The sequence below is a fragment of the Callithrix jacchus genome, chromosome 4, assembly GCF_049354715.1.
Source record: "Callithrix jacchus isolate 240 chromosome 4, calJac240_pri, whole genome shotgun sequence".
NCBI lineage: Eukaryota > Metazoa > Chordata > Mammalia > Primates > Cebidae > Callithrix > Callithrix jacchus.
Window position 1 is genome coordinate 94,636,083 of NC_133505.1, and position 23,918 is coordinate 94,660,000.

The 23,918-nt window shown below is 45.6% G+C and overlaps 1 long non-coding RNA gene across 1 annotated transcript; it reads left to right on the plus strand.

Annotated features, from left to right (window-relative positions):
* The first annotated feature begins 19,931 nt into the window (after positions 1–19,931).
* Positions 19,932–22,248, plus strand: LOC128931678 (uncharacterized). The gene is made up of 3 exons (XR_008480405.2): positions 19,932–20,336; positions 20,734–20,799; positions 21,866–22,248. It is a non-coding gene; the product is annotated as an uncharacterized LOC128931678 (long non-coding RNA).
* The last annotated feature ends 1,670 nt before the right edge of the window (positions 22,249–23,918 follow it).

Here is a 23,918-nt window from a genome sequence, read left to right on the forward strand (position 1 = left end):
CCTCCCGACAGGGCCATGTGAGGACACAGTGGGGTGATGCACATAGAGTGCTCAGAGCAGTGTCTCATGCACGGGAAGGGCCCTGCTGGTTTGCAAGGATCATGAGCCACCCCAACTTTTCACAAATGTACTTTTTACCTCTAAGCCCACCCACTGGTGCCATTTTTGGTATTATTTCTTACCAGCACACCTCTGCATTTTCTGTTTCTTTTAGTTTAAGCAAAGCGGAGGGTTTCTGTGAGCTCACATAACTAGGAACAGAGAAGAAGCTAGAGGAGCCCAGCCAGACCCCCCACCCCGCCCCCGCCTTGCCTGCCTGTCTGTTGAGGCTGTTCTTCTGCAGCTCAGCTTTGTTCTGGAGCCTGGCCTGGCCTCTGATGCTTCAATGACATCTACACATCTTTGGTCCTGGGACCTGCCCGGAAATGGTCTGGTTTTGACCCTTCCCTCAACCCTTCGAGGCAGTTCATTTCCCAGCTAAAAAAAAAAAAATGAGAAAAGAAAAGGGGAAATCTGCCCCCACGATTCAGTCACCTCCCACCAGGCCCCACTTCCAACATTGGGAATCACAATTCAACATGAGATTTGGGTGGGGACACAGAGCTAAACCATACCACACTCTGTCATCCCTGGCCATCAAATGGCTCCACCCTTTGCATTCTAGGTGGGTGCTCTCTGACGTGGGGATTAGTATCCCCATTTCATGGCTGGGAAATTGAGGCTCAGAGAAGGTAAATAAGCTGCCCAAGGTAACCCAGCTAGAAAGGGGCTGAAATTCAATATAGGTCTGACTCTCTAGCCCAAGACCTTTCGGCTGCCTCCTCAAAGTGAGGTCCAAACTGGAACTGACATAATGAAGATGATGGAAGGCAGGAGGCTGAACTCTTCTCTCTCCCATCCCCTCCTTGTACCTAATGGACAATCATCATTTTTTGAGAGGTCAGTGAAGATAAAAGGGAAGTATAGAAAATTGAGCCTAAAGGATCCAGAGATGAAGTCTGACTCAGACCAGAACACACTTAACTACTTAAAACCATGCTGAAAGGGAGGAAGAAATTTCAAAGTCTGCAAGGAAATGCTAAGCTAAAGGGAACAACGAACCAAGAATTGTTTCAAGGCTGGTGAGTGGGCAGCAAAATGGCCAATGAGTTTTAACAAGGGGAAAATGCAAGGCTGCACTTGGAAAAAAATCACCCAAATTGGACTTAATAGGAGGCTTGTTCTGAACCAGTAGCACTGCTCCAGCAAGGGACCTGGTGAGTGTGGGCTGTGCCAGAGGACACAGAGCTGCCCATGGCCCCTCTAAAGAAAAGGACACAAAAGCCACTGGGCATCACTGGGAAAGGCATTGATCACAAAGTAGAAAATGGAGTAAGACAACAACGAAACTCTTGCCAAGGTTAAAAATAAGGTTTTCATTAGGAGAGTGAATGCATATTAGTGTGGGACATAAAGGAGAATCATGATTTTTCTTTGTTTGTTTTTCTGAAAATATCATGCTGCCCGTTGCTGGCACCAAAATGGTTAAAAGATGCTGAGCATCCTCAGAGAGGGCTCCGCGAGCAACGGTGAACCCGAGCCCACCTTGAACCTACCCCTGGACCTCCCTGGTGGAATCTCGGGAAAGCAGCATAAATGTGACAGGCGTGTGGGAAAGGAGGTTTGGCCACAAAAGCCCAGGTTGAACCCTGAGAATGAGTTCAAGGGCCTGGGATTTTCACAGCACAACACCCACTTTGAGGGTCTGAGTTCAGAGAAGACAGCATGGCCCTGGACAAGTTACATCCAGGAGCCCCTCCTCTGGCCTGGGGTTTATTTTATGTTGTTCATCCTTGTGGTTGGGAGGACAACAAGAGAAGGGGATTGACGCGGATACTCCCACACACTAATATTCAGTCTTGAAGAATCCTTATGGAGTTTCTCTCTGAGACAGACTCGGCCCAGGATGTGGCCTGTCACCCAGGACATGTTAACCATCACCTCCCCAAGCCGTTCACAGCAGACCTGGCTCTAGATCATGGGTTCACAGCTGCAGGGAGAGTGGTCCTAGGCTGAGCTTAGGGTGTAGTGGGTCCATTCTCAGAATCTTGCCCTTGAGACATTTTGCTGAAACTTCTAAATCCAAAGATTCTTCTGCTGCTGGAACAAGAGCCTCAGATGAGGATTCTGAGAAGAGTTCTTAGGTTCTCAAAAGGGTCAGGAGTAGAGGCCATGACTTTCTGGACTCACCCTACCCGAGTCCACGTGTCAATACCATGTTCATCCATGGTGCAGGTACTTACCTGATAGCCCAAGGACTGGGCATCAGACCTTTGCCTTCATCCAAAGCCTGATGTGGCAGGAACCCCACATGCAGAACAAAGCCAGGTCCGACTAGGGCAGCTTGCCCCCACCCATTCCCACCCACAGGCACAAAAATCCCTCATTCCCATTAACCAGCCATCCCCCAGGGAGCAGGGGACAATGCCCTCCCTGTGGCCGCTCCATAGGGATGACACATAAGAACCATCCAAAGTGCAAGGGGATTGACCCCTGCTCCGCAGAGCTCTGTAGGCTTAATAGGAACAGCTGGTCAGTGAAGTGTTTGTGAGCAATTTAACAAGGCTCGAACAGCAAGAGGCATCTCCAATAAATCAAAAAGGAGCTCCTGGCTAAATGAGGTTTAATTTACATTCGTATCTGGAGCCAGGAGAAGAGCCTCTTTGTGCCCTCCAGTTGTATTCATACGAGCAAGGCCTGGGCCAGTTTGGCATGGGCTGAAGCTCAGTCCGGGGCACCTGTTGGGGGGTGATGGCCCCCACAGGAGCGAGCTGTAAAATCAAGCCAAAGTGCTCGGGGGGAGGTAGAGGAAGAAAGGAATGAGATTAAATGTCATTCCTATGCTCACAGAAATAAAACAAAACCAAAGAAACTGTTTGGAAGCCATAACACTGGTAATGGTGGCCAGCGCCTCCCGAGTGGCTGTCCCCATGACTGCGGAGGGGAGGAGCACATGCGCAGGAGCTCAGCTGAGCCTGGCAGGGAGAAGGACGTGTCCTACGGAAATGTCACAGTTAGAGCCATGATGCCACCCAGGAAAGCAAGAGCTGCTTCTTTCTCATGGTTTCCTCACACGAAGAGCTACACACAGACTTTGCCACCTATAGACAAGCCAAGAGTTTCAAGAAAGTTCTCCTCGTCCCGCTGTGAACTGTGAGCTGTGCACAGACTTGCATTTCCCGAGAGGGGAGTAGCAGGCAGCTCAGTTCACAGGACCCATCGGGCAGGGAAAATGGCTCTGAGAGCAGCCCTGGAAGAAGGTGACCCCTCTACCACCAGATGCCGAGAGTATGACTTAAAGTTCAAATGCATTCAATCAAATACCCCCTTATCCATCCCAAGGCCAAGTGTGTCCCTTCCCATCTACACATTCCTCTCAGGCAGGCATTCCAACTTTGTCCTTCTTCAAAGTTTCCCTTGAAATCAGATATGTTCATGAGGAACAAGACCTGCCAAAGCTACCTCATGCCTTTTTGAAGTGGGCTTCAAAAGTCTGAAGGCTAGGGCAATACCTAACCCAGCAGTGTATCTTTTGGGAATCGTGTTCAACTGCTAGGTAAAACGAAGAGGAGATAGAAGTTTCTTTTCCTCTTGCATGAAAGTTTCCCAGTGAGAGTCCTGGGCTGGCACAGCAACAGGCATCGAGGACGAGGTGCCTTCGATCTTTGGGCTCTATATCTTTAGCTGCTGGCTTTCAGCCTGAAGGTCGCCCCATGAGCAAAGACTGATGCAAACACCAGCTATCATATTCAGATTTCAGGCAGGAGGTAGAGGGACGGGAGGGGCGACAATCATGATGACCAAAGGCACTTCTGTGTTTCTGCTTTTTTTAAAGACAGGCTCTCATTCTGGTTGCCCAGGCTGGAGTGCAGTGGCATGATGATGGCTCACTGCAGCCTTGACCTCCTGGGCTCAAGTGATCCTCCCACCTTAGCCTCTCAAGTAGCTGAGACCACAGGCATGTGACACCACATACAGCTAATTTTTAAATCTTTTGTGGAGATGGGGTCTCCTTATGTTACTCAGGCTGGTCTTGAACTTCTGAGCTCAAGCAATCTGCCTGTCTCAGCCTCCCAAAATGCTGGGATTACAGATGTGACCTATTGCACCTGGCCTTTATCACCATTTTCTTTCTTTTTTTTTGAGATGGAGGCTCACTCACTCTGTCACCCAGGCTGGAGTGCCGTGACATGATCCTGGCTCACTACAACCTCCACCTCTCAAGTTCAAGCAATTCTTCTGCCTCAGCCTCTTGAGTAGCTGCGATTACAGGTGCATACCACCAGGCTCAACTACTTTTTGTATTTTTAGTAGAGTCGGGGTTTCACTATGTTGACTAGGCTGGTCTCGAACTCCTGACCTCAAGTGATCCATGCTCCCTGGCCCCCAAAGTGCTGGGATTACTTTATCACCACTTTAAAGATGAGGCAACTGGGGCTTACCCAGCAAATGGCAGCTCCAGAATTTGATGAAGATTTCCTAGAAGACAGGATCTTTACCCCAGTGAGAAGGGACACATAGAAAAAAACAAAAAACAAGCAAATACACCACAATGTGATAGCATCTGTGGGAGCCCTGAGTGGAGAGTTTTTTTGTTTTTTGTTTTGGTTTGTTTTGGTTTTTTAAAACAGAGTCTCACTCTGTCACCCAGGCTGGAGTTCAGTGGGGCAATCTCAGCTCATTGCAACCTCCACCTCAAGGGGAGAGTTTTTAGGGCAACAAAGCGGGTACAGATTTATCCTTGATTCTGACCCTGGAAGTTAGCCCTGGACCTTCAAGCCTCCTAAGGATAGCCCTGACATCTATGAGCACCTATGCATGTAGGGATACCAAAATAATTAAAAAATTACAGTTTTTGCACACACATTGTCTACGCTTAGTAAACATGGGATGATTGGTCAAAATTAGCCACAGAGTTCCATAACGCTGGTTTTCAGTGAAGTAAACAAGAAGAGCAGATGAATGAGGCAGGGTTAAAGGTTCTTCAGCACCGGAAGAGAGGCTCCACCTTCTCACACAGGTGTTTTGGACATAGCAGTGTTTGCTTGCATTGCTCTCAAGATGTTCTCAGAAGAATTGGATAAATGTGATGGTTCAAAGTAAGAGAGGCAGGAACACTGAAGGTCTCTATGCAGAGTAATATCAGAAATTTCTCCTGTTCTGTTTTTTTTTATTTGCTTTGTTTTTCACTTTTTATTTTGAAATAGCATTGGACTTACAAGAAGTTGTAAAAACAGTAGAGAGTTCCCATGTACTCTTCACTCCAACTCCACAAATTATAACATCTTACATAAATAACCATAGCACATTATCAAGACCAGGAAAAATGATATTGATATAATACCAATACCCAAACTACAGGCCATATTTAGATCTCCTATTTTAGTACACTGACCTACTCATGCAGACACCATTATAATCAGGATGGAGAAGAATTCCATCACCACTGTGAAATCCCTTGTGCCACCTTTTGTAGTCCCTTCGCCAGTCACTGATCAGTTTTATATTACTATAATTTTGTCATGTTTTAAGTGTTAGGTAAACTAAGTCACAAGGTATATAAACCTTTTAGAGTTCTTTTTTTCACTCCACAAAATGCCCTTTGTATCAATAGCTTGTTCTCTGTGGCTGCTGAGCAGGATTCTGGGGTGTGGATGTGCCACAGTTTAAGCACTGAGCGACGTCTGGGTTGTCTCCTATTTCTATGTTATGAACATGCCACTCTAAGTTCTCGTGTACTGCTATAAACATTTGTGTATGGGTGTTTGTATGAACATAAGCTTTCCTTTATCTAGGATGAATAACCAGGAGTATGACTGCTGGGTCATGTGGTAAGTGTATGCATAATGTTTTAAGAAAGTGCCAAACAGTTTTCCAGAGTGACCGTACCATTTTGTAACCCACCAGCAACATGTGAGAGTTCCAGATGCTTCACATTCTTGCTAGCAACCGGTATGGTCAATGGTTTTTACTTTAGTCCTCATTATAGGTGTACAGCAGTATCTCATCATGGCTTTAATTTGTATTTTTCTAATGACCAGAGATGTTGAGTATCTTTTACATGCTTACTTCCCAGCCACTCATTCTAGTTGATGAAGTGTCATTGAAATATCTTGCCCATTTATTGATCTCATTATTTTCCTACTGTCATGATTAAAGAATTCTCTTTTCATTCTGGTTGCAAATTCTTCGTCAGATATATGATTTGCAAATATTTTCTCCTAGTCTGTGCCTTGTCTTTTTATTCTACTAACAGTCTCTTTTTTATAGAAAACGTTTTTAATTTTGATGAAGTCCAATTTGACAATTTTCTCTTATGGATTGTGCTTTTGGCATCTTATCTAAAGAAATCCTCACCTAAGCTGAAGTTGCAAAGATTTTCTCTGGTACTTATTGAGAAATTTTAGTTTCACAGTTCACGTTTAGATCTCTGGTCAATTTTGAGTTAATTTTTATACAAAGCATGAGATATAGGTTAAGGGTTCCTTTTTTCCCTCTGCCTATGGATGCCCACCAGTTTTCCAATAACCATGCTGAAATGACCATCCTTCTCCTTGAAGCTCTTTTGTACCTTTATCAAAAATCAGTTGGTTATACTTTTGTGGGCCTATTTCTGGACTCTGTTCTATTCCATTGATCTATGTGATCACCCACACTGTTATTGCTGCTGTATAGCTAGTCTTAAAAATCAGATAATGTGATTACTCCAACTTTATTTTTCTTCTTCAAAAGGTTTCAACTATTCTCACTCTACTGTTTTTACATGCACATTTTAGAGTCAATTTGTATCTATCTACAAAAATCCTGTAGATCAATTTTGAGAGAACTGATGCCTTCACTGTGTGGAGTCTTTCGATTCCTGAATGTTTATGTTCTTGATTTATTGAGTTCCTTGATTTATTTCATTAGCGTTTTTCAATTTTCAGCATACAGATTCTGTATCCTAAGTACTTCGATTTCTGAAGCTGTTATACACGGCATTTTGTTTTAAATTTTGGTTTCCAGGTGTTCGTTGCTAGTATATTTAAATAAACATAATTGCTTTTTGTGCGTTGACCTTGAATCTTGCACCTTAGTAAACTCACATTTTAGTTCTAGGAGTTCTTGTGTAGATTATGGGATTTTCTACACACACAATTATGTCATCTACAAATAGGGAAAATGTTATTTTTATTGTATATTGTATATCACCATTTTCATATATTTCCAGATTCAATTCGTTAGCATTTCATTAAGGACTCTGTGTCTATAGTCATGTAGAGCACTGGTCAATAGTTTCTCTCCCTTTCTGTCCTTATCTGGGTTTGGTATCAGGCGAATACTGGCCTCATAAAATGAACTATGAAGTACTCCTTTTTCTTCTACTATATGTAAAAGATTATGTTAAAAGTGGTGTTATTTCTTCCCAAAATTGTTGCTAGAAATTGCCAGTAAGCCTGGAGATTTCTTTTTCACAAAATTTTAAACCATGAATTCTATTTCCTCAGTAGTTATTGGACTATTTAGATGATCTGTTTTATATTGGGTGAGTTTTAGTAGCTTGCGGTTTTTGAGAAATTGGTTTATTTTATCAAAGTTGTCAAATTTACATGTATAGAGTTGTTTGTTATTATCCTTTAAGTATATATGCAATCTGTAGTAATATTCTTTTTTTTTTTTTTTTTTTGAGATGGAGTCTCACTCTGTCACCCAGGCTGGAGTGCAGTGGCAAGATCTCGGCTCACCGCAACCTCCACTTCCCAGGTTCAAGTGATCCTCCCACCACAGCCTCCCAAGTAGCTAGGAAAACAGGTGTGCACCACACACTGGCTAATTTTTTTTTTTTTTAGTAGAGATGGGGTTTCACCACATTGGCCGGGCTGGTTTCAAACTCCTGACCTCTAGTGATCCGCCCACGTCAGCCTCCCAAAGTGCTGAGATTATAGGCATGAGAAACTGTGCCTGGCCCTCTCTTTCATTAGTGACATTGGTAATTTGTGTCTTCTATCATTTTTCTTTCAGACTTGTTAGAAGTTCATCAATTTTATTGATCTTTCAAAGAATTAACTTTTAGTTTTATTCATGTTCTCTATTTTCTGTTTTCAGTTTTATCGATTTCTGCGTTACTTCTTATCTTCTGCTTTCTTTGAGTTTTTTTCCTCACTTCTTTTTCTAATATCTTGAAACAGAAGCTCAGATGATTGGCTTGAATGCTTTCTTCTTTTCCAATATAAGTATTTAGTGCTACAAAATTCCTTCTAAGCACTGCTCTCGCTGTTCCCTATATATTTTTGCTACGTTGTATTTATTTTCATTTCATTAAGTTCAATATATTTTAATTTTCTCTTGAGACTTACCCTTTGATGTCTGGATTATTTAAAAGTGTGCAATTTTATGTGTTTGGAGATTCTCTTATTTTTTGTTATTGACCTAAGAGTCAGATAGCATACTGTATATGACTTCAATTCATTAAATGTCAAATTTGTTTTATGATCCAAAATATGGTCTATTTTGGTGACTATTCCATGTGCACTTGACAAAAATTGTGTATCCTGCCATTGTTGGTGGGAGTGTACTATAATGCTAATTAGATCATGTTGGTTGATGGTGTTAAATTCTTCCATATGCTTTTGATATCCTGTCTAGTAGTCTCTCAATTACTGAAAGAGCAGTGTTGAAGTCTCTGACTATATTTTTCTTCAGCTGCATCAGCTTTCATCTCAGATATCTGAAACTCTTATTTGATGCATAACATTGTTACATCTTCTTGGTGAATTCACCCTCTTATCATTGTGCAATGTTCTTTTTCCTTTGCACAAGTCTACATCATCTGATATGAACACACTCCATCTGTTTTTTGATCAGCTTTACAGAGTATATATTTTCATACTTTTACATTTCAGCAATTTATATCACAATATTTGAAGTTTCCTGTAGAACACATATAATTGGTTCAGTTTTTTCACTTTTTTGAGATAGAATTTTGCTCTTTCACCCAGGCTGGAGTGAAGTGGTGTGATCTCAGCTCACTGCAACCTCTGCTCCCATTCCCCGACCTGGTTCAAGGATTCTCATGCCTCAGCCTCCTGAGTAGCTGGGATTATAGATGCCCATTCCCACACCGAGCTAACTTTTCTATTTTCAGTAGAGATGGGTTTTGCCATGTTGACCAGGCTGGTCTTGAACTCCTGACCTCAGGTGATCCTCCCGCCTCAGCCTCCCACTGTTGTTATTTTAGGATTTAAGTCTGCTACTTTATTATTTGTTTTCAGTTTGTTTCTCCCTCCCCACTTTTACTGTTCCTTTGTTTCCCTCTGCCTACTTTCCTTTGGGTTACCAGAACAATTTTTAGTATTCTATTTTAATTTATCTATAATGTTTTTTAGTATTTTCAAGTGTTTGCTATAGTGATTATGACATATATACACATATAACACATTACATCCTACCAATATCAACAACTTACTACTTCAAGTGGAATATTAAAACCTTACCTCCATGCAGGCTTCTTTACCACTCCCCTTAATGACAGAAGTGTCTTAAATATTATTACATTTGATGAGAACCACATCAGACTGTTGTAATTTTCTGCTTCCGATCATAAAAAATATTTAAAACTCAAAAGAAGGATAGTATATATATTTATCTAGATATCTGCTCTTTTCATTTCTTTTTCATCATAACTGATGTTCCACAAGTTTCCATCTGTTATCATTTCCTTTCTGTTTGAAGAACTTCTTATAGCAATTCTTTTCAAGCAGGTTTTCTGACAACAAATTCTCTGTTTCCCTTCACTTGGGAATGTTTTCATTTCACTTTTGTTCCTGAAGAAGTTTGCTAGATATAGAATTCTGAGTTGATGGTTATTTCTTTCAGCACTTGAAAAACATTCTGACTCTTCCTTCTGGCCTCCATGGTTTCTGATGGGAAATTCACTGTCATTATAATCATTCTCTATGACTGCTTTTAAAATACTTTCTTTGTGTTTAATTTTCAAAAATGTGATTGTCTGTCCATGGATTTCTTTAAATGTACCCTGTTTTGGATTTGGTCAGCTTCTTGAATCTGTGTCTATGTGTCTCACCAAATCTGGGAAGTTTCTTGTCATTATTTCAAAAATCATTTGCTCACTTTTATTTATTCTCATCTCTTTCTAGGACTCTGATGATATGAATTCTAAATCTTGTGTCACTGTCCCACTGGTCCTTGAGACTCATTTTTTAAAAAATCTATTTTCTTTTTAAATAGATTAGAAACTAATCTAATTTATTTCTACTTATTCTATTTTATTTCTATTCTATTATCTAGAAAATCATTCTATTCAGGATAATTTTCTAGAATAAGTCAATGGAATAATTATCTAGACTTATTAAAAAATAACTCAATAGGAATTGTTCTATTGAGTTATCTCTGAGTTCAATAACACTTTCCTTTGTCATTTCTATTCTACTATTGAACTCATCCTGTGAGTTTTAAAATTCTGCTTATTGGGCCAGGAAGGGGGGTTTATGCCTGTAATCCCAGCTCTTTAGGAGGTCAAATCAAGAGGATTCCTTGAACCCAGGAGTACAAGACCAGTCTGGGCAACAAAGCAAGACTTTATGTCTACAAAAAATTGTTTTAATTATCGGGGTGTGGTGGCACACATCTATAGTCCTAGCTACTCAGGAGGCTGAGGCAGGAGGATTGCTTGAGCCCAGGAGTTTGAGGCTGCAGTGAGCTATGATTGCACACCTACACTTCAGCCTGGATGACAGAGCAACACTCTGCCTCTAGAAAAAAATTAAAACATTTTGGTTATTATATTTTTTAGTCTAAAATTTCAATTTAGTTCTCCTTTATAGCTTCCATTTTTGCTGAGAGTTTAAAATTTTCTATTTGTTTCAAGAGTATTTATAATCGTTTGTTGGACAGTTTTACTATGGCTACTTAAAAATGCTTATAAGATCATCCTAACATCTATATTATCTCAGTGTTGGTAATTGTTGATTTTATTTTCCTGTTTGAGTTGGCATTTTTCTGGTACTTAGTATGAAGAATTATTTTGCATTAGCTCTTGAACACTTTATGTATTACATCATGAGATATAATAGAGACCTATTCAATATCTATTTTAGTAAGCAGTCAACCTGTTTAGGTTCAGAACACATCATGGCCTACTTTTGTGGGCTTGTGGTTTAAATGTCAATTTTGTTTTCAAAGCCTTTACAGTGCTATCTCTGCTGTCCCACTTGTATACCACCCAGAGGTCAATCTGAAATCTTTGAGATATTATTTTGGCTCTCAAACCTATTGCTGTGTTAATTCTAACCAATTTCACTCACAGACCACTTAAGGGTCTTCCCACAACTTTATTCATAAATTTAAAAAATCTCTTTCTTCAGAGAAGTTGACAGAATCTTCCCTGTAATCTTCCCCCCACCGACCCTTTCATTTGACTTCCTCTTCTCTGTAATGGCCCATTAGGGAAGGACGGGGATGTTTCCTCTTTGCTGACATTCACTAACTGCAAGTGGGAATTGGGGGCGGGGTGTCACCACATCCTCTCCCCATGACAGGTGGAGAGGGAATGGTGTGGTGCCTCCTTCGTGCAGGGAAGAATGGTCCATGGGGCTCTGACCACAGTCTCCACAGCCACAGCACCCAATGGGGAGGCAGATGGTTGCAGAATTGTTTCTTATCTTTGCCTGGCAGAGGGTGGACATAGTCATACAGGACCACCCTTTTCCTGGTCCTTTAGCTAAAGAAGGCAGGTTTTCCTTGAGGCTTTTTTTCTTTAATTGTCTGAGCCAGTTGGTATTTCCAAGTCTGGGGGCTTTGTAGTGCCCGGAATAGCAATATATGGGAAGCAAACATTCCTCCTCCCCATCCCAACACAAAACATATCTGGGGTTATTCTCAAATTACAGAGTCTCTAGCTATCCATCTTCTTTTCTCCAACTTTCTACTAGTTAGTGCTTTATGCATTTTGTCCAGGGTTTTCAGCTGCGATTAGTAGGAGGAATAGGCAGAAGGCACTACTCCATTTTGTCTGGAACCAGAAATCCTGCATTAATAGCTTTAATGTGAGGTGCTGTGCCCAGGCGTCAAGGTAAATTTAACTTTGTAAACAGGAGCTCCCTTGAAGTAAGCCTTGATCCATGGACTCTGGGCTACAGTACCCCCCCATATACAAGATATACCTGGTGTTTGTGGATTACATCTTGGTGATATGATTGCATCTGTTCTTACTTCTCTACCAAACACAGAAGAGGATCACTAGGTTTCGTTTTGTTCTTACTTGTTTACATCACATAAGAGAAGTTGATTCTCATTGTGAGACCACAATTAGGGTGCAGCGTAGCATTTGGTGAGATTTGGGAGGGGATGCAGTTAGCTAGACAAAGCAATAACCAATCCACAGAGCCTTCGATGTGTTTAGAGGACGGTATGTGAGAGAGGCGACAATAAATGAGGCGTTTGCAACTTCCCGCTTAACAAATGGTGATACTGGGAAGGGGCCGAGAGGTAACTGGAGGCATTTTTCTTTGATGGGGGAGCAGTGGCTCTAGTCCACGTACAGACCTTCTCCGGAGAGAGGACATGTGCAGTAGCGTCACAAATTGAATGCACTTGCCAACTCCTGCTGAGCAAGGCCAGCTTGGCTTTGAATTTGAATACAAATTGGCTCCAGCAACTTTCTACAGGCAGTAAGCAAAACCAAACAAGCAAAAGCAGAAAACATGAGAGGAGGAAGCCAGTCCCTTTGTCACTGCAGATTTGTAAGGGAGGGTGAAAATGGTGGGAACAGTTGCAGTCTGTCACTGGGGGGTCTGATTGCCCCGAAACCGACCCTCCAGGGTGGTGTGGTAAAGACGCCTCACCTTTGGGAGCCTCAGGAGCATCACCTGCAAGATGGTGCTGACGATGCCAGCACCTCTGAAAAGCACAAGGAGCCGTTCCTAAGCAGCTGTGGGAAACTCTGCAGGGAAAATGTGAGGCGGAAGCTGAGCGTCCTCAGCTTGCCATCCTGAGGAAAGCTGCTTTCTTTCCTCTCCACTGGCGTTAGCCAGTGAATTCGCATTTCTTCTGTTTATGTGTCTTAAAAGCCAACATTTTCCTAGTGTTTTTGGTGGGAAAACGGTTATCCCACAATTGGCATGGTGAGATTATTTCTTAGGCGAGGCATTTCCTTTGAGACTGAACTGCCATTTGTACAGTGTCGTTATTTAAAACGACACACTGCCTGGCTGCTCAGGGAACAGACATGAGAAAACCAACGAACTTTTTCAGGAGTGTGAAAGCCAGCCTCGGCTCCCGGTAAGAGACAGAGCTAGATCTGGGCGAACACCAGGCAGAGAACACCCACCAGCTTCACTTGTTCATCAGGCTCCACGTTTGTACGACCCAGGGGGACTGTGTCACCTCTCTGCCTGCTCCCTAAGAGGGCTTCCTGCCCTGGCCACTGACAGCAAAACTCACTTAGGTAGAAGGGCAGAAAATGATCAATGCTGAGCCGAATCCAAGAGGAATGCAAAATCGGTGCAAAGAAACGTGGGCACTTTTTTCTTTCAGTCACTGAGGAGGTGTTCATGCTCCTCATGTGCATTCCTGATGCCTCTTCCCAACCCCTCTTCATTCTCATGATCTCTTCATGGCCTGATTCCCTAAAAAAGACAGTCAGAACTGGCATGCAGTGTAAAGGACAGCACCCTCGCCGGTGAGAGAAGTGCAGCGGCGTGCAGAAGGGCTGCATGCCCTTGCATCGTGTTTGCCGGTCACATCACTGAAGGCGAAGGCATTAACTTGGAACCCTGTAGAATTACTACTCAAAATCAACCCCAAGCTCAGTAGATATCCCTGTGGTTCTTGCTGTCCATGTTCCTGGTGGCACCTTCCGTGAAATCAGATTCCCTCTTAAAGTGCAGCTGAGGTTTTTCCGACAGTAATGACCGGCCCACCTCAAAGGGAAGCCACCCCAACTCTAGATCCCTTCTGGGGATGCTGGCTCACAGTCACCTCCTCCTCGACGCCACTCTACAGCACTGGGTTTCCTTCATCCACACACCTACCTCATAGCAATGCCATCACTTATGCGGAAGTCAGGCTTCTTCCTGTCAACCATGTGCCCACAAAATCTTCCTAAAAAGAGTTGTTGAATGGGTGGCTGAGTGGGTGACTACGAGGGAGCAGAAGTAGGCTGCTCCAGGGCTTCTTGAAGCCCTTGTCTGCTGAGTGGCCTGAGTGGTGGTGGGGAACCAAGGACCTCAAGTTTAGGGCCTTGAAGCAGGTCCCAGACCTCAGCCTTGCTGTCCTTGTTGTCCCATAGGAGAGCCCAGCTTCTTCCTGGATCTGGCCCTGACTGACAAGTGCAGAAGTGAGGAGCAGGACTTGGAGCATTGTCGTCCACACTGACATCTGTGTCTCTGCCTTGGCTAATGAAAGCACACGGTCTCTCCCAGGAAAGGTCAACAGGAACAGGAAGAGGCCCTCATCAAGCACCAAGACCTGGAGCGATTCAGTTTCAAGATCAACCAGCTACCAAGGTCCTATTCTTATTTAAAAAGTGATTCATCAGGATAGAAAGAAAAAGAAATCTGTGTTTCCTGGCACAGTAGAATCTCTCGATCCCAGAAGGAACTGGAACACCAGTGTCAAAACAGTGTGCCAGGCAGAGCACCCGCCCTTCCCAGCTGCCTGTCCAAAAGCACCAGTCTCACTGAGGTCTGGGACCTGCTTCAAGGCCCTAAACTTGAGGTCCTTGGTTCTCAAGGTGCGAGTAGCAAGAGCCCCGAGGGAGCCGTGCAGGGAAAGGGCTGGACCGCAGGGCTGCAGGCATCATCGAGCGACCCTCGTAGCACACCAAGGATTCTGCAGAGGTGGACCAGCTCCTCCCCCAGACTCCCTCCAGGGAATGCTCCATCCCTGTCACATGCTCCCAGCTCTGAGCTGGCAGGTGAGGTGGGCAGTCCCCTTGAGGACTAAACCACTGAGTCTAGCAGGGCTCTCTTCAGGAGATCCCACAAGCCTGCGTTCTCTTCCTTCCTTCCTCTTCTTATCCATCCCCAGCTTTATGCTCTGATATTGCTCTGCTTCACACCATGTCTGCTAGATCATGGGGGATGGGAAATTCCTCCCTAGCTTCTGCTGCTCCATCCTCCCAAGCACATCCCGGGGGCATGCGGAACCCCTGTGTCCTCCTCTGTTAAGTAAAGTGCTGCAGCTAGATGCTGCCCAACTTCCTAACAGTGCAGGCATTTTCTTCAAAGGGTGGTGAGTTACTTTTTTCCTCAATCTCCAGAGCAGAGAGTCCTTCTCCCCGCCCTTCTAAGCAGCTCAGCCTCTGCCTGCACTGTCTGGTACCACAGTAGCCTCAGCCACAAGCAGCTCTGTATATTTAAGTGGGAAGTCATTAAAATGACACAGAACTTTAAATTCAGTATTTCAGCCGCACTGGCCACTTCTCAGCTGCTCCACGGCTGCCTGTGGCTAGTGGCTGCAGCATTCGACACATGGGAAAACATTGCTGCCATTGCAGAACGTTCTCCCCAACCCTCCTGCTCCCCTCAGGGTCTGAGTCCTGGGACCGCCTAACGCCCTTATGTGCAGAGAGGCAGACACTGCCCCCATGATCTGATCTGTATCTGCATGCCCACAGCATCCTCTTTCATTTCTTTCTGAGAATATTTTAACACTCTGTAAGTCAGAGAACGACCTCCAAGCATGGGTCCCATACTGAACTTTTCAGCAGCCACCCTCCCTACGGTCAACCCTGTCCATGTCACAGGGCTTCATACAATGGCCACCTCCCCAGCTTCTCTGTGCACCAGGACTCAAGGGCTCCAGGTCAGGGCTCACAGGAACACAGTGCTGCCTGCCGGGAGCCGGCCGGTTCTGCCCTCCGGGATTCCAGTGGGAGCAAGACGCATGCTGTCAGGATTCTTCCAGCCAACGTGGGCTGGGACCAGGGGCTGCCCCCGCTTCCCAACCCACCCACCGTGGCTCCATTAGGGGGCCTCTGGCCTCCATTTCACACTTCTCACAGGGCCACAGTCCTAGCAGTCCTCGGGTGGCACCCGAGCCCCTGCGTGCAGGATGCAAGGACACAAGAAGCACGTACTGTCCCGGACCTGGAGGCGCTGAGCATCGAGGCTGGGCAAGGCCGGTTTACACGGCAGTCACTGTGATGGGCAGGCCCTCCTGCTGCGGCATCTTTCCACCTGGTCTCCTCCCCAGGTTTCTGTCTTGCAAAGCCTGGGAGAGGCCCAGCTGCCTGCAAATGTCAGTGCCTCCCAAGTCAGTGTGGCAATACTGGCTTGCTTCCATTTGAAATTCTTCCCTTGCTGGCTCTACGAGCTGCAGACCCTTCCCATCTGGTTCTTCTCCCGCCTGTGCAACCTTACCTGCTCCTGTTCACCTGGGGGCACCTCTGCTTTGCTTGCCCTGAAAGGCTTCATTTCCCAGCTTTCCACCTTTCACTCTCTTTTCAGTCTATTCATTTATGCTGTTTTCTATTAGCTGTTGCCAAATCTATTCAAGCTGCTCTGGGAGGCTGGTCTCCATAGTCTGCATTACGGCCTCCCTTGCCTTCTGGCATCCCGCCGGGGTCAGCCAATGGGAGACATCAGAGGAGATGGGTGGGTGAGAGGAAACAGGGTGGGGGTTATGGTCCTTCCTTCTTACTCCCTCACAGTCTGAGGGATTCTGCTGATTCTGGCAGGCCCTTATTTTCCCCAGACCCTTCAGCCAGGCTCCCAGTCACACTGTCCCGCCTGCCCCCTGCATTGTCCCTTCAGGCCTAGGGGCAGGGATGGCTCCTCCTGTTGATTTCCAGGCACTTTACTATTCCTCTTCTGTTCTCTTAACCCTGCCCCTGCCCCTGTAAACACTCACTTCTTCAAACTTTCTGCTCTCAACACTTCTGAATGTGCTGTGTGCTTCTGGCCAGGAGCCAGAAGGACGGGGCCCATCCCCACATGTCCCGTGGTCTGTAAGCGTTTGGGAAACCACCCAAACATAGGGGCATGATGCAGTGGCAGCCAGGCACTGCTGCTGTTTCTCATGGTCCTGGCTATTGACTCAGCCCAACTAGGTGGCTCTGGCTCAACGTTGCTCAAGACGCTGCAGTCGGACAGTGGCTGTGGCCGGAGCTGCCCCACGGGCTTTCTCCCTGGCGTCTGTGGCTGTGTGCTGGCATCTCAACTGGGGCATCCACTTGTGGCTACGGCTTCCTCACAGCATGGCAGCTCGTTCCAAGAGCGAGCTCCCAGGAAGGAGCCACGTGGAAGCTGTATTGTCGTCACAAGCTAGTCTTTATAAAGTCACACAGCATTATTTCTGTGGCTCTGTACTCGTCAGAAGCTCGTGACCAAATCAAGGCCATCTATAGTCAAGAAGAGAATTAGTCTCCACCGCTAATGGGAACAGCCTTACGGAATTTGTGAACATATTTTACAACTAGCACAGATGGAAAATTTCTGACACCTTCCCTGATGGCCATCCTGATCCATGTCATCCACACACACACACACACACACACACACACACACACACTTGGGTTCCCCAGGCAGAATACAATGTCTCTTATGGACTCTTGTCTCCTCGTTCCAAACCCCTGGGTCACAGGTCCTGTTGACTCCACCCTCAAATTGAGCTCAAATTCCGCAGCTTCTCCATCCCCCGCCACTGCCCACATTGTGCCTCTTCCACCGTCTCCTCTTGGTCACTGTTGCCCTTCCTCCTTCCCAGAGGTTACTACAGCCACCATTGGAAGTCACCTCAGACTGTACCACAGCTCTTCACTTTCCTGATCGGGAGCCTGTGTACCAGAGAGGTGAAGGGAGTTGCTCCAAACTGCACAGCTAACTGAAGGCACAGGCAGGCCAGAACTCAGGTCTTCTGGTGACTAGAGATGGGAGCCTTCCTCACTGCTTGAGGGTAAATATGTGGTTATTCTTGGAAAGCAGACTCCCACCAGAGCCCCGGGACAGCCTCTCAGCCTCTTCATTCTAGGCCTAAGTATGGTCTCTATTGCTGAGTTTTGCAAAGAAATTGCTGTGAGAGAAATAAACAGCCACTTGTATTATTTTCTTTATTCTAATTTACCATTTAAGTAGGCATTTCCAGATTTCTGGGCGTCATCGCCTCATGAAGGAACTATTCTTGCTCTTAAGGAACTTCCATTCTAAAATTATACAAGCCACAGACAGAGGAGATAGACACACAGAGACACACTATGCTTTTCTTTTTTTGGAAAGGGCTGGGGGAAGTGCAGAGAAGGGAGAGAAAATAGAAGAGGGTAGAGAAAGATCAGCACTGTTTGGTGGATGAAAATAACACAGAACTTGACAGGCTCTGTCCCCAGGGATAAGAAGGGATTTCAAAGCTGCACAACTATGTATTTATTTTTGCATATGGAATCAGCCATTTTATGCTACTGATAAAATCAAGGACAATTAGACCAAATTGAGCTGTAATTTTGGATTGAAAGTGTGATTCTTTCACTGAGAACTCCCTCCCACCGCATCTGAAATTACTAACTGCCAAAGACACCCGGAGCCATCAGCCTGGATGGTGTGAGCTCATTGCTTGTCAGAACCGTAGACACTGAGAAGATCTATGTGCTCCTGCAGAGGCTTTAGAAAGTCTGGGTGAGATGCTGATTAAGGACTCACCTCAGGGAGCATTATTTAAAGTGTTTGCTTGTTTACACTTGGCTCAACTTTTGGTACTGAGGAAGAAAAAGGGATCTCAGAACCCCTGAAGTATCTGGGCCACTGATTGTGGGTTTTGGAGGAATGGGGGGTGGAGGCCACATCCCACTCAAGAGCTAGATTTTCCTTACAACTTGCTTCTCAAAATGTGCTCAGCTTCCCTTAAACTTAAAAAGAAATTCTCTCAACTCTTTTCTCCACGTCTCCCTTTCTTTGCCAACCTGGTTCATAACAACATAATAATAAAGTTAAAAGGTCAGACTCTCTGAGGACAGGCAGACCTAGGGTGGGGGACCTCCTCTCACTCAACCATTTTGGGGTAACTGGGAAAAGTGAGTTCTCCCCTCCAAGCCTCGGGTTCCACCTCCACTAAGCGCAGGGAAGACAGATCTGCCTCCCAGATTTGCTGATGGAGTTGGTGGGGTGATGTGTGTAAAGCACACGGTACCTGCCTGACAATCAGGGTTGAAAAACTGTTTGCCGGCCAGGCACGGTGCTCATGCCTATAATCCCAGCACTTTGGGAGACCGAGGCAGGAGGATCACTTGAGCTCAGGAGTTCAAAACCAGCCTGGTCAACATGGTGAAAACCCGTCTCTAAAAATATAAAACTTAGCCAGGTGTGGTGGCATGCATCTGTAGTCTCAGCTACTCAGGAGGCTGGGGTGGGAGGATCTCTTGAGCCTGAGAGGTAGAGGTTGCACTGAACTGAGATGGCACTGCACTCCAGCCTGGGTGACAGAGACAGACTCTCTCAAAAAGTAAATAAAAAAGAAACCAAAAACCAAAACAAACAGAAACTCTGTGCCGTCATTCTGATCCTTATTGCCACCATCACAGGGCTCAGGCTGCCTCAGGCTCTTCTCCTGGAGCCTCTAACTGATGCTGAGTTTTCTCTTTCCTCTCTCTGCTGGATTCCTGTTGGGATGCTGGGCTGGGCTGGGTGTTCTTGGTGCCCAAGAGGTGTGAGACTGCAGTGCGTGCTTGCTTGGTCGGTGTGGCCAGGAGGCAAGGAGAACAAAGCTTTTCTGAAGCACAGCAGGCCTGGGTCCAGCTGAAGTCTAGGAGAAGGCAGGACAGAACTCATCTCTGGGCTTTATCCCTCAGGAAGCAAAATCCAAGCTGGTGGGTCCGGAGACACCGGATCAAGGAGATGTAAGCCTTGCACTTCCCGGAAGGATTAAGTGCCTTTGGCTTAGGGAGCCCACAGGGAGTCTTTAATGAGAGGCCACACAGCACTGGGAATGCACGGCCAGGACTTCCAGTGCTCCTCTCTGTGCTGGAGGTTGGCATCTGGGCTTGAACAAACATGAAAAAGCCCAACATCCCAGGCCTTTCTCTCTATCCTTTTCAAGACTTGTCTGACCCTCCCACCTTCCATCATTAGAGCTGGATTTTGTCTCTTTTCTGTAGGGGAAGGAAGAGGCAGAGGCTGAGTGTGGTGTTGGTAAAGACAAGGGCCTTGTTGGTGAATGGGGACTGGAAGGAGGAAAGGTGGGCAGACAAAAAGGAGGATCTTCAGCCGCTTTCCGGAGAAATCATACTCAACTGTGCAATCTGTGTTAGGCACAGTTCCTGTTCTAAGGGTCTCATGAGGGAGAGAGAAGGACGACAGATAATGCAGCAGGTAAGCACAGGGCTCACTGGGAGGGAGCCCACAGGCATGCCATTCGAGGGGCCAGGAAAGGCTCTCTGGAGAAGGAAGTGTCTGGACTAGGACACAGAGGGGAAGTGAGCAGAAACCAGGAGTCAGCCAGGTCACGGGGGTGGTGGGAGGAGTCCACCACTGCCATGGGGTGTGAGTGTGATATGGTTTGGCTGTGTCCCCACCCTGATCTCATCTTGAGGTGTGGTTCCCATACTCCCCATGTGTCCTGGGAGGAACCAGGTGGATATGATTGAATCATGGGGGTGGATCCCCCTGTGCTGTTCTCATAATAGTGAGTTCTCATGAGATCTGATGGTTTTAAAACGGGCTTCTCCCCACTTCACTCTGCACTTCTTCCTGCTGCCATGTGACAAAGGACGTGTTTGCTTCCCCTTCCACCATGATTTTAAGTTTCCTGAGGCCTCCCCAGCCCTGCAGAACTGTGAGTCAATTAAACCTCTTTTCTTTATAAATTACCCAGTCTTGAGCAGTTCTTTATAGCAGCATGAGAACAGACTAATACTCTCTCTCTCTCTCTCTCTATCTGTGTGTGTGTGTGTGTGTGTGTGTGTGTGTGTGTGTGTGTACTTCAGTGCTACAATCTGCTTAGGGTAGCAGGAGCTGCAAGTGTGAGGAGGGGACGTTAAGAAGTAGGGAGGTGGTTGAGCACAGTGGTTCACACCTGTTATCCCAGCACTTTAGAGGGCTGAGGCAGAAGAGTTGCTTGAGCCCTGGAGGACAAGTCTGCAATGAGTCATGATTGCATGACTGCATTCCAGCCTGGGTGACAGAGTGTCACTGGGTGACAGTGGTTTAAAAAAAGAAGTGGAGAGGTTGTCTAGGCCCATATCTCAGAGGCCCTGAAGGATATGCATTTCCTCAGCTAGGTCATGGGAAGTACCACAGCAGGACTGTAACTTAGATCAGCCAACACTTCCCTTTTCCTGGCGACACATGCCTGGGGGATGTGTGGTCTTGGAAGGTCACACATCCAGCTGATTCCTTTCTGCTTTGGTGAGTTAGTAGACTCGAGGCAGCATTATTTGTTCATGCTTTTACTTAACAATTGAAGCCAAACAAACATGTCTTCAGAGGCTGTATTTTTTAAATTAAATAGCATATGTACATTGGTTTAAGAAGTCAAACATAACCAGAAGGTGTATAATAGAAGACCGCCATTCTTGCCCCATCTGTCTGCCTCCTAATTCTTCCTCAAAGACAACATCTTCAGTTACTCACCTTTATATCTGTGAACAGTGTATTTGGGATGCTTTTGCACTTTTTCAGTGTTAGATTTATTGTGGAAAACCATGCTGTTTTTGAAACACTTATGTCACCGCTTTCAGCGACATCAGTGGTTAGCTGAGTGTGTGCAGCACAGCCACGCCCCTCACATACAGGAACAGTGCTTTCTTCTTGTTAGCTTTTTGTTTTTCTGGGAGTTTGTAATTGTCGCTTTGTTCAGTTTTTGCATGTAACTATCACTGATTCATTTCTAACCTCTCTAGCTGAGCTCCAAGTCTCCTTCTATGCCATCAAGCACTGCAAGCCTCTGCTCTCAGCCTGGAAGCCCTCTGCCTTCAAAGGCCCTTGAGGAGAACATTTGGAAACTCTGCTTCCTCAGGTAGAAGCAGCTATACAAAACTTAAAACAAAACTAGAATAATTTTAGACTTTCCTTTTAATTACCCTGAAAACTACTCTTGCCCATATGCATGCATTGGTTTTCTGAGGTTGCAAAATCAAATCCTCTTGGTTTTAAATCCACTAAAGCCTCTTTTGCCTGTCTGATTTATACAACGGTGTACAGGAAATGCAGCTGTTATTACTTCCAGGTGCACACACAGTAATTTAACTAAATGCTATCAAAGCCTTTCCAAGTAAAAAGGCCTCCTGGGCTTATTTTAATGAACAGATAAAGCTAATTTGTAATTAGTACATTCAGTTGTTAATATGCAAATGAGGCCTGCTGTTATCTGTAATTAGCACCAAATTCTTGATTGCTAAGGATGCCACTCAAGTGCTTGGGAAAGCCTGTAATCCCCACTCAAGTCTCCAGCCACCCGAGGACCCCCAGACCTTGCCTCCAGCCTGCATTCTCCTCAGCGCTCTCACCCAGTTACCCATCTGCCTGCCTGTTGGACCTCTCCTCTCTGTGTTCCAGATGCACCTAGAACATATCTACCACTGAACTCAAGTTCTGTTCCCTCCCTATACTTGGAGCCTCTTCTAAGAAACCCACTCCTCAGTGGTGACCTGTCTTTCCCTCTTGTGCCACCCTCTCTAACAGGGTCCCCTCGTCAGTGAATATACCACCTCTATGCAGTCACCTCACTCAAAAGCCTGCCCCTCCTCACATACTCTTCTCTCTCTCTCTCTCTCTCTCTCTCTCTCCCTCCCTCTCTTCCAAAATCCCACCCATTTCTGAGGCTGTGGGGGTTTCTTCCACCCACCGTCACCTCCCTAAATCAGGTCATACCACTCTTCCCAGGAGAGCTGCAGTGGCCTCCCCATGGTCTCTCCACCTTCTCTCTTGGCAGTCCCATCCACTTTCTGGGTTGTAGCTAGTGTGGTTTTTCCAAACCACGTCTTCACTTTAAATCTTTCAGCTCTCAGTTTCAACATGGCTTCCACTGGGAAAAAGTCTAAGATCCACGATGGCCCAAGTCTGCCATGAGCACCTTTCCAGCCCACTCACTTAGCACCGGTGCTTCTCCTTGTGCAGCATTTAAGCACTCATTCAGAGTTGGCCTGTTGAAGTGTCTGTTTCACTCCTTAAGAGCAGGGATGTGTGTTGCTACCTCATCAACAGACACAAAATAGACCATCAACAAATATTTGTCAAGAGAATACCAGAGTTAGTCTTCTCAGATTGTTTTTAAAAGTTCTCCATCAATTCTTATTTGATTAATTTGTTGGGCAAACCGACTCTTACCCACTGCATGCAAGGGTAACCTTTGTCTTAACCTTGATCAATTGACTGTGAATTCCAAATCAGGAAGCCTGAATGCATTGCTGTGTCTGGTTTTACTGCTGCTCCCAGCTAAGCAAAAAGCACTCTGAAGGATGAGGTAGCCACCCTGCCCTGGGAGCTAGGAGGTCTGGGACCTTCCCATCTCTATGTCACCTTGAACCAACTGGCTCCCAGCAAATATACCCAAAAAGGTTTGGCAACTTGCCAGGTGCCAAAAATAAGGAATCTCCTGACCAAAACTCAGTGGCTTCTGCAGTGTGGGCAGGGGGCCAGACCCAGGAAGCTGAGGCCTCTCCAGCTCCACCACATTGTGTATGATTCTCTCGCCTCCAGCACCCACATCTGCAGCCGCCGGCCCCCAATGCAGATTAAGTCCTTTGATGGCAGACTCTAAAAACACGAGAAAAATTTTCTCTTTGGTAGGAACATTTGAAATAACATCTTTTCAAGTGTGTCGAAGATCAGAATATGAATAGGATGGGGGTGTGGTAGGAAGGGGTTGTGAAAGGAGGGGCTGGGGCCCACAGCTTGGACGATTCTGAAAGGGGTGGTGTTGAAGCTTGCTTTCTTTTCTCTACAAAATGACAA